Source organism: Solanum dulcamara, chromosome 4, assembly GCF_947179165.1.
Source record: "Solanum dulcamara chromosome 4, daSolDulc1.2, whole genome shotgun sequence".
Taxonomy (NCBI): Eukaryota; Viridiplantae; Streptophyta; class Magnoliopsida; order Solanales; family Solanaceae; genus Solanum; species Solanum dulcamara.
In genome coordinates, this window is record NC_077240.1 from 78,372,883 (window position 1) to 78,384,852 (window position 11,970).

The window sequence follows — 11,970 nt, forward strand, 5'->3', positions numbered from 1 at the left end:
CCTCAGCTAGTTGGTTAGTCCTCCTAGTTTCTGGAGGATGTTGAGCCTTCATGTACAGTCTGTTCCCGTTTCTCTTATTTTGATTGTTGGTAGCTATGGACTTGTCATTGGCACCTCTTAAACTTTGATAGAGGCTTCATACACTGGAGTGTGGGGAGGTCGAACTGTTATTTTGAGGAGTCTTATTTTATTATCTTGTTGGGTTGTAAATGTTTGGCCTCCGACCCCTATATATATATATATATATATGATCAGTATTTTATTAATTGAAGTTTCCGCTAAGAGAATGTGATGGAATGAATGTGTGACTGGACCAGGTGGTTCGCTCGGAGGTCATAAATGGCCTTCGGGTGTCGGTTACGTCTAGGGTACCCTCCCGGGGCGTGACAAACATGGTATCAGAGCCTAGAGTTCAAGTGTCCTAGGGAGTCTATGGAGCCGTGTCTAGTTGAGTCTTGCTTATGGGTGTGTTGTGCACCACACTTATAAGCAGGAGGCTATAGGACATTGGGAATTGTTTCACTTCTTTCATACTCTGAATTCGTGCGATGGAGTTAAACTCTATGAAACTTCCCTTCTAATTCGTGCATTTATACGTTACAGATAATGCCTCCAAAACGTACTGCTAGCTAGAGGAATATTGATAACGCAGAGATGCCCCAGTCCGAGGCACGCCCGACAAGGACTAGAGGCCGACCTGCGAGATACTCGGAGGCACCCCAAGTGCCAGCTACTCCACCTGCACCCACATCAGAGGTAGAATTCTGAGGGGCGATTGCCCTTACTCAATTAATGGCTGCCCGGAATGGTAACCAGAGTTCGTCGTCTCTCAGCTCTAGTTCCTAGGAGTCATCTGCTGCCACTAGAATTAGAGACTTTCTAAGGATGAACCCACCGACATTCACGGGTTCTAAGGTCGATGAAGATCCCCAAAACTTTATTGATGAGATGTGGAAGATTCTGAAAGCTATGCATGCTATGGAAATCGAGGGGGTCGAGTTGGTGTCGTATCAACTCAAAGATGTGGCAAACATTTGGTATAACCAATGGAACAGGGTAGGGGTGAGGATGCTGAACCTGCTAGATGGATGAATTTGAGGGAGCCTTCCTTGACCACTTCTTTCCCCGAGAATTGAGGAAAGCAAAAGTGGAGGAATTTGTGAATCTGAAACAGGAAGGCATGACAGTTAAGAAGTACAGCCTGAAGTTCATCTAGTTATCCAGGTATGCTCCAGAAATGATCCCAGATGTGAGGTCAAAGATGAGAAAGTTCATCTCCGGATTAGGGAGGCATGTGAAGAAGGAATGCAAAGCAGCATTGTTGATCTCAGACATGGATATTTCGAGATTAATGGTGTATGTTCAACAAGTGGAGGATGAGAAAAGAAAAGACAGAGAGGAGCATCTGAGTAAGAAGGCAAGATCCGCGGGCCATGAGAGTGAACAGAGGCAAAGCAAGGGCAACAAGTCCTTCTTCCAAAAGATGCCTCCCAACTATGCCTCATCCACCGCCAGTGTACCTATGCCGCAGAACAGGTATGATCGGCAGGGACAGAGTCACCAGGATTTCAGACCTCGGGGTTCGCAATCCCAATCTAGCGTGGGTCAAGGTATGAGGGGGAAGCCACCATGCAGCAAGTGTGGTAGGCTCCACTTGGGAGAATGCAGAGCGGGAAGGGTTGGTTGCTATAAATGCGGCCAAATAGACCATCTTCAGAAGGAGTGTCCAACATGGGGGAACAGGGCCCAACATTCTACCACCGCACCCCCGACTAGAGCTAATCAGAGGGGCACTACTTCAGGCACCGGCGGAGGTACCAACCGTTTATATGCTATGGGTAGTCGCCAAGATCAAGAGAACTCTCCAAACGTCGTGACGGGTATGATTCGAGTCTCTTCTCTTGATTATTATGTGTTGATGGATCCGGGTGTCACCCTATCTTTTGTGACTCCTTACGTGGATAGTAAATTCAATAAAATTCCCGAATGTCTTCTTGAGCCTTTTAGTGTAGCTACTCCTGTGGGTGATTCTGTCTTAGCTGAGAGAGTCTATAGAGATTGCACGGTGTCAATTCATCACAGGGATACCTTGGCTGACTTGGTTGAGTTAGACATGGTTGATTTCGACGTGATCCTTGGCATGGACTGACTTTATGTCTGTTATGCCTCTATTGATTGTAGAACTCAGGTTGTCACATTCAAATTCCCAAACGAAGCTGTAATAGAATGGAGGGGTAGTCATGTTATGCCTAAGGGTAAGTTTATTTCTTACCTTAGGGCCAGGAAGCTAATCTCAAAAGGGTGTGTTTATCACATTGTCCGAGTGAAAGATGACAGTATTGAGTCTCCATCCCTGGAGTCGGTTCCGATTGTCAATGAGTTTCCGAATGTCTTTCCTGAAGATCTGCCTAGAGTCCCTCCTGATAGGGAGATCGATTTCGGAATTGATATTCTTCCTGATACCCAACCTATCTCAATCCCTCCCTATAGAATGGCTCCGGCTGAGTTGAAGGAGTTGAAGGAGCAGCTGAAAAACTTGTTAGATAAGGGATTCATTAGGCCGAGTGCCTCACCATGGGGTGCTCTGATCCTATTTGTGCGGAAGAAGGATGGGTCCCTTAGAATGTGTATCGACTACAGGCAGCTGAATAAGGTCACCGTAAAGAAAAAATATCCTCTCCCCAGAATAGAAGACTTATTCGATCAACTTCAGGGTGCCACTTGTTTCTCAAAGATAGACTTGAGATCCGGCTACCACCAGTTGAAGGTGAGGGAATGTGATATTTCGAAGACTGCTTTCCAGACTCGTTATGGCCACTTCGAATTTTTGGTCATGTCCTTTGGGTTGACTAATGCCCTCGCAGCTTTCATGGATCTCATGAACCGAGTGTTTAAACCATATCTCGATATGTTTGTGATTGTATTCATAGATGATATCCTGGTCTACTCCAAGAATGAAGAGGAGCACGCCTATTATCTTAGAGTTGTTCTACAAACTTTGAGAGACCAGGTACTGTATGCAAAGTTCTCCAAATGTGAATTTTGGCTTGCATCAGTGGCCTTCTTAGGCCACATTATATCTGGAGATGGTATTCAGGTTGACGCCCAGAAGATTGAGGCCATGAAGAATTGGCCCAGACCCACATCCCCGATAGAGATAAGGAGCTTTTTGAGTTTGGCTGGCTATTATCGGAGGTTTGTAGAGGGATGTTCATCCATATCATCATCATTGACTAAGCTGACCCAAAAGAAGGCTAAGTTCCAATGGTCCGATGCTTGTGAGGAGAGTTTCCAGAAATTAAAGACCAAGCTAACCACTACTCCTGTTCTAGCATTGCACGAGGGAACATAGGGCTTTGTGGTCTATTGTGATGCATCTAGAATTGGGTTGGGCTGTGTACTGATGCAGAGGGGAAAGGTGATAGCTTATGCTTTGAGACAGCTTAAGGTTCATGAGAAGAATTACCCAACTCATGACCTTGAGCTGGCAGCTGTGGTATTCGCGCTTAAAATCTGGTGCCACTACTTGTATGGAGTGTATGTCGACGTATTCACAGATCACAAGAGCTTGCAATATATCTTCAGCCAGAGGGAACTCAACCTGAGGCAAAGGAGATGGCTTGAGCTACTCAAGAACTATGATATGAGCATCCTCTACCATCCAGGTAAAGCTAATGTTGTTGCTGATGCTCTTAGCAGGTTGTCTATGGGTAGCACTGCCCACGTGGAGAAAGGAAGGAGAGAATTGGCGAAGGAGGTACACAGATTAGCCCGATTGGGAGTTCATCTAAAAGAGAACAATGAAGGCGGAGTTACTATTCAGGATGGGTCTACGTCCTCACTTGTGGCAGAGGTAAAGGAGAAGCAAGACCAAGATCCCATCCTTCTCCAATTGAAGGGAGTTGTTCACAAACAAGAGGTAATGGTTTTCACCATAGGGGGAGATGGTGTGTTGAGGTACCAAAATAGATTGTGTGTGCTGGATGTCGATGATGTTCGAGAGAGGATTATGGCCGAAGCGCATAGTTCTAGGTACTCCATTCATCCAGGCTCCATGAAAATGTATCAGGACTTGAGGGAAATCTATTGGTGGAGTGGGATGAAGAGGGATATTGCGGAATTTGTTTCCAAGTGCCCGAATTGCCAACAGGTGAAGGTTGAGCATCAAAGGCCATGTGGTTTAGCTCAAAACATAGGAATTCCAGAATGGAAGTGGGAGATGATCAATATGGACTTTATTACAGGCTTGCCGAAGTCTCGAAAGCAACATGATTCCATTTGGGTGATTGTGGATAGAATGACGAAATCAGCTCACTTCTTGGCGGTTAAGACTACTGATACCGCAGAAGATTATGCAAAGTTGTATATACAGGAGGTCGTCAGATTACATGGGGTCCCTTTGTCTATCATCTCAGACAGAGGAGCTCAATTCACTTCCCAATTTTGGAAATCCTTTTAGAAGGGATTAGGTTCGAGGGTGAACTTGAGTACAACCTTTCATTCCCAGACAGATGGCCAAGCAGAGTGCACCATCCAGACATTGGAAGATATGTTGAGGGCTTGTGTGCTTGACTTCAAGGGAAATTGGGATGATCACTTACCTCTCATAGAGTTTGCATACAATAATAGCTATCATGAAAGCATTCAAATGCCTCCTTATGAAGCTTTGTATGGGAGGAGGTGTAGATCTCCCATTGGGTGGTTTGAAGTTGGCGAAGCCGGGTTGATTGGGCCTGACCTTGTTCATCAAGTCATAGAGAAGGTGCGAGTTATTCGAGAGAGGCTAAAGACAGCCCAAAGCCGCCAAAAATCTTACACCGATGTGAGGATGAGAGACTTAGAGTTTGAGGTGGATGATCGGGTGTATTTGAAAGTGTCACCCATGAAGGGTGTCATGAGGTTTGGAAAGAAGGGGAAGCTTAGTCCTCGATATATTGGTCCTTACCAGATCTTGAGGCGGATTGGGAGTGTTGCTTATGAGTTGGAGTTGCCTTTAGAGCTAGACTCTATTCATTCGGTATTCCATGTTTCGATGTTGAAAAAGTGCTTGGGAGATCCCTCGTTGGTAGTCTCCATTGATAGCATTGGAATTAAGGATAGCTTGTCTTATGAAGAGGTTCCGGTCCAAATTCTTGATCGCCAAGTTCGCAAACTGAGGAACAAAGAAGTCGCCTCAGTCAAAGTCCTGTGGAGAAACCAATTTGTTGAGGAAGCCACATGGGAAGCAGAGGAATCTATGAAATCTAAATATCCCCATCTATTCGTGCCTACCGAGGAGAATGTTGAAGGTAATGACCATTTCCTTGACTTGAATTCATTTGTGCCTTCTTGAGTCTTGATTGATAAATGATTGAGAATTTGACTGATTGAATGACTGAGTTTTGATTGTGATTTTCACCCCGAGTCTATTCTTGATTTCTCGTCATTAGAGGACGAATGATCCCAACGGAGAGATAATGTAACACCCCTCAAAATTCTTTCAAAGATTCGGATCCTTCTTGTGTTCGGGAGGGGTCGAACCCGAGTATCTTGAAGTATATTCATGAGTTAATATGAGTCTCTGAGGGACTGAGAAGTATTAGAGGTGATGTGGGGTCACCAAGGACCCCTAGGACCGAGCTAAGTCCAAAAGATCCGTTGTGGCTAAGTTTAGGATGAGTTCGTATAAGGGTCGACTTTTAACGGCCCTATATTTTGAAGGACATCAATCTGGGTGTCCCACGACCTACCAAATTAAAGGTCGTCGAGTCTTCTTTCCAACGCCACCAAGAACGTAAATTTTAGAGTTCGGAGTCAAAAGATATGACCATCCTAAGATAAACTAGCACGGCAGGAATTTCATTTTTGGCCTGGGTTGCAACTGCTGGGGAAATGGCCTTGGCACTGTAAGGGCGCGACGCGCCACTATCGCGCCAGAAACATGTCTCAGTAATTTGGTCCTTGGCGCGATGCGCCACTAAAAATTGTGCAGGGTTTTTCAGGCCAAATTCCCAGAACTCATAACAATGGCCTTGGCGATGTAAGGGCGCGACGCGCCACAATCGCGCTAGAAACATGCCTCAGTAGTTTGATCTCTGGCGCGGCGCACCACTACAAGGTGTGCAGGTTTTAGGCGTGTTTCATCCTGGCGCTGCAATGGCGAGATGCGCCACTATCGCGCCAGGTGCATTTTTGCCTATTTTTCAGAACTTTTGAGAAGGGGCAATTTGGGAATTGCCTCAAATTATATATGTATCACCCTAGACTATTTTGGGATCATTTCTTCAGCCCCCACTCTCTCTCTAAAAGCCCTAGAAACCTCTTCTCTCTCTCTCTCTCTTCTTCTTCCTCTCCAAATCCTTCTCCAACAAGAAGAGTTCCAAGAGCTTCAAGGTTTGAGTTTCCATTGATGACCAACCACAAGGTTTTCTTCAAGTCTTCACTAAGGTATGTAAGGTTATCCAAAACATGGGTTTGAGTCCACCCATATTCCCTATTCTTGCTTTGAGGTTAGATGTTCATGAAAATGGAGTTTCTTGGTATGGTCTAAGTTTAAATGAGTTTTGTCCCCTACTTATTTGATTCTATATGTATTGATGTTGTTGAGTTAAGAAGTTCCCAAAATGAGACTTTATGTGAGTATGAGTTGATGAAAATGAGTTGCTAAATATGTTCTATTGATCTTCTTGACTATGTAGATTTTGATAAAGGATGCTATTTTCTTAAAAATGTTGCTTATTATAAAAATGTAAATTTAAAGTCTTGAAATTGTGATGAGTCTCAAAGATTTCTCATATGGATGGAGGAAATGATTGAGTATATCTAGATATTGTTATATATGTGCATTTAAATTTTCTTTTGAAGGATATGATTGAGATTGATCGGATAGTATGATTGGAAGAGATTGATTGTGATAGAGTTGATGAGTTGACAAGGTTGTAATGAGACTTGTCGATATGATTTGATTGAGTTGATTGGATGGAGTTTTATGAGCATTGAGTCTTGGGAGGAGTATCGAGCACCGAATTGGGCAAGAGTATAGTCCATACTCGAACCCAATACCTATGTTGCCAAACGTAGGGGGGATTGAACCATTAAAGTCGGATGTTTCCCCGAGAGATTTGTCCTGTCATTATAGGACTTGGTTGGATTGGATCCATAAGTGTTTGATTCATTCATACCCTGGCAAAGTATGAACGGGCGCGGCAACAACGTCGTTTTGTTGTACCTTCACTGGCTCATAAGTGATGGTTGTTGGATAAGAGAAACTCCCAAATAGATCTTGATAGTACTCTGAGTCAGATTGAGTTGAATTGTATGTGATTGGTCCCGTCTAAATCATATTCTTGTTTAGACTTAGGACATTTGATTGAGTTGGTATTCCTCTTGAGTCGAGCTTCTGTGTTGATTTGATCCTTTCTTGATGTTCATTGTATTCGGCCATTTTACATACTCGTACATTCTATGTACTGACGCCATTTGGCCTGCATCGTTTCATGATGCAGAGACAGGTACTAGAGATCATCAACCGGCGCTCCGTTGAAGATCCACATACACCCTCAGCTAGTTGGTTAATCCTCCTAGTTTCCGGAGGATGTTGAGCCTTCATGTACAGTCTGTTGCCATTTCTCTTATTTTGATTGTTGGTAGCCATGGACTTGTCATTGGCACCTCTTAGACTTTGATAGAGGCTTCATAGACTAGAGTGTGGGGAGGTCGAACTGTTATTTTGAGGAGTCTTATTTTATTGTCTTGTTGGGTTGTAAATGTTTGGCCTCCGACCCCTATATATATATATATATGATCAGTATTTTATTAATTGAAGTTTCCGCTAAGAGAATGTGATGGAATGAATGTGTGACTGGACCAGGTGGTTCGCTCGGAGGTCAGAAATGGCCTTCGGGTGCCGGTTACGTCTAGGGTACCCTCCCGAGGCGTGACATTTAGCCTCCAGACATCTTCATAGTATCTCTCGTGGGACTTGATCGTAAGCCTTTTCTAGGTCGATGAATACCATATGCAAGTCCCTCTTCCTCTCCCTATACTGCTCCACCAGTCTCTTCATAAGATGGATGGCTTCTGTAGTTGATTGTCCAGGCATAAATCCGAACTGGTTCTTTAAAATAGACACGCCTCCCCTGACCCTCATCTCCCCCACTCTTTCTCACACTTTCATAGTATGGCTTAGAAGCTTGATACCTCTATAGTTGTTGCAGCTCTGGATATCCCCCTTGTTTTTGTATAGAGGGATCATTACGCTTGACCTCCATTATTCGGGCATCGTTGTTGTCTCAAAGATGACATTAAATTACCTAGTCAGCCACTCCAAACCTATCGAGCTCGCGCTTTTCCAAAATTCTTCAAAAATCTCGTCAGGTCCGATCGCTCTTCCCCAACGCAGCCTACAAACAACACCCTTAACCTCCTCGACCGTAATACTCCTGCAACACCCAAAATCGTGACGCCTCCCTGTATGTTCCAAATCTCCCAACAAAATCTATATGAGTGAAAATAATTATGTAATTAACAATAATTTTTTTGCATTTAATATTTTTTTTATTATATTATTTACAATATAAAAAAAAATTATTGTCAAAAATAATTTAAATGTTATTCTACTTTTCTCCCGTTTAAAATTTATAAATAATATATATATATATATATATATATATATATATATATATATATATATATATATTATCTAATTACATCGTTATATTATCAAAAATAGTTCATCCCCCGACCTCCAACCCCGTCCCAACCCCCGTTTACATTTTTTTTATTGTATTTTAATTACTTCACTTTTCTCTAATTTAACTTTGAATTAAATTGTTTTTTTGTGTTCAAAGAATAATCAATTGAGTTTTTTTCTCCTATATCAAAATATAGAAATTAGAATAGATAATTTTGTTATGCATGATAAAATAAATGAAATATAGATTAGAAAAAAGACACCAAAATACAGAGACTTTGAGGATTTTCTACTGGAAGAAGATGAATTTGAGCTGTTGAAGATGCCATAGTTGAAGTTGGGAGTGAAGGAAACCCTACTAACCCTAGAAAAAGACGAAGAATTGAGAATTTGGGGATTAGAGGAACAAGTGTAGAACAAGAGAAAATAAGGAAGGTGACTACACGTGGACGGTTCTAGAATGATCTTTCGGCTCTGCCCGCTTGTGATTGGTTGATTACTTTTGGGCCCGCCTCCTCACTGCAACCACAATTCTTGTTTAATTCACAAATAGCCATTTTAGTGCCCCGTAACAGTAATTATTTGTTAAAAAAACACATGGTCGAAAATTGTCAGTAAACATTAGTTTTATATAATTATTTTTTCTCACTAATTCAATATTTTCACTCACTATTCATAAAATGTTATTCCCTTCTTTAGCAACAACAAAAAAGAAGAAAAAAGATTTAGGATACATACAATACCTTCTTTTTTAGTATAATAGCTTCCACACTTTGATAAAAATCTGACGAAGGCATGAAGCTACACTCTAGGAGAGGTGTTCTAATGTCATCCAAGATAAGAATGCTAAAACACTATAAATTTGTATAACAAATCAGATATTTCTATAAGCTCATAACTGAAAAGAGAGCAAGAAATTAAGAACGTTTATATCCGTGCTGCTTCCCTAATTCTTTTCCGTGACTTCACTTTCTCTTCTCTCACAACTGCTTCTCCCACAACCTAACCTCTTTTTTCATCAAGCGCTTTGCCAACAATTTGTCGTTGAGATTTCATGATCACATTAGCGTAACGCTTTTTCAACATCGTGGCCTGAAGGATCTTGCTATCTTTTTCCAACTCCTCCGTTGAGGTCTTCCTCTTCCGACATCATGCAACATTCTCGATGCCAAATGATTTTGATTGAGAATCAGAAAGCATTGCCATAACGTAACAATAAACACGCTAATAACCCTAAGTTGTAATGTTGATCGATGAAACAAAAGTGATTATGTGAGTAATAGTAAAAAGTATTAAGTAATCACAGTATATATATATATATATATACAACAACAACCCAGTGAAATTTTACAACATGGGGTCGCAGACCTTACTCCTATCAAGGTAGGACGGCTGTTTTCGAGAGACACTTGGCACAAAAAAAGCATAAAAAGAGGTCAGATAAAGCTAATAAGTATATACATATATATTACACACACATTAAAAACGTTAAAGTTGTCCCTTTTTGTATCGGAAAGTTTCCTAAGACTAACAAATATGGAAACTTTCCGGAATTAGTAATTTATGTTACACCCGTATTAGTCTTTCTTTATTTTCAACTAATTAGATAATTTTCAAACTGTAATTTAAATTATTTTAATTTCAAAGCACAAAAGATAGAGAATCTTTTGAGAATTTATTTTAAAAATCTATTAATTTTTTGTGTGTGTTATGTACATTAATTAAATATATATTTTATAAGCTCTAACTGTCTTTTATTCTCAAATGTGTAAATATATTTTTGAGTTCTTATCGTTGCTAATAAACCTACTTATATGTGAAAATCATTTTGTTCTTATTGTTTATTTGCTCATCCTTTCATTATATGTCTACATATATTGATTAAAAATATATATCTTAGTTTTGGTAAAAATGGAAATGCATAATCAACACACTATATATCAGGTTTATAAATAAAGCTATTTACTTATTAATACTAGCATATATACAACTCATACGAAAACTTAAGTAGTACTATTTTACATAATAAAATGTTGCATGATAATTATTTTCCATTATAAGGGCCACTAAATAAAGACAAGGCAATTTTCTTTATTTTTTGTGTATGTTAATTTATAATTTTTTTAGCAATATGCTTTCGATCAATTTTTCAGCAAAACTTATAGAACCATCCGTAATGACCTGTGAAAGAATTTTTATAGTTTCACCGTGATTCACGCAGATTTTTTTTAGCATTTAGGGGGCACTCAATAGAAATTGGGCAAGTTTCTTCTTTTTTCGTGTGTGTTTGCCCATGAATTTATTGGTGATACGACTTCTGATCAAAAATTTTTTTTTTGCAAAATCTTTACAGAACTGTCTATCATGACTTGGGAAAGAATTCTCAGATCCACGCTAATTTTTTTTAATCATTTAGGGGTCACTCAATAAGATTGAGGAGATTTTATCTATTTTTCTTATGTGTTAGCAATGAATTTTTTATTGATATAATTTCTGTTTAATTTTTTTGCAAAATCCTTACAGAAATGTCCATAATGATCTGAGGAAGAATTCATATAGCCTCTTGTTGATCCGTGCGGCTTTTTTTTTTTAGCATTTAGAGTCACACAAAAGGAATTATTTAATTTTTCCATTTTTTGTGTGTGTAATGTTTATGAATTTTTTGATGATATGTCTTTCGATCGGTTTTTTTGCAAATATTTACAGAATCGTGTGTAATGACCTGGAGAAGGAATCCTAGAGCCTCGCCCTCATCCATGCTGCTTTTATTTTAGCATTTATGGGGCTCTCAAAATGAATTAGATAATTTTTTTAATTTTTCGTGTATGTTAGCACATAATTTTTTTGGCGATATGGCTCCCGATCAATTATTTGGCAAAACCTTTACAGAATCGTTTGTAATGACCTGAGGAAGAATTCCTATAGGCTCTCTCTAATACACACACCTTTTTTTAGCTTTTGGGGTCCACTCAACAGAATTAAATGATTTTCTTCCTTTTTTATTGTGTTAGCCTATGAATTTTTTTAGTGCTATGACTTCTTGTCAATTTTTTTAAAAAAATATTTACAGATATGTCCGTAATAATTTGGGAAGAATTCTTATAGTCTCTTCCTGATCCACACAACTTTTTTATTATTTAGGGGTCACTCAATAGGAAATTAGGTGATTTTCTCTATTTTTCATGTGTGTTACCCCATTATTTTTTGGTGATATGACTTTCGATGAATTTTTTTAACAAAACTCTTACAGAAATGTTTGTAATGATCTGTGGAAGAATTCTTATAGCATTGCCCTAATC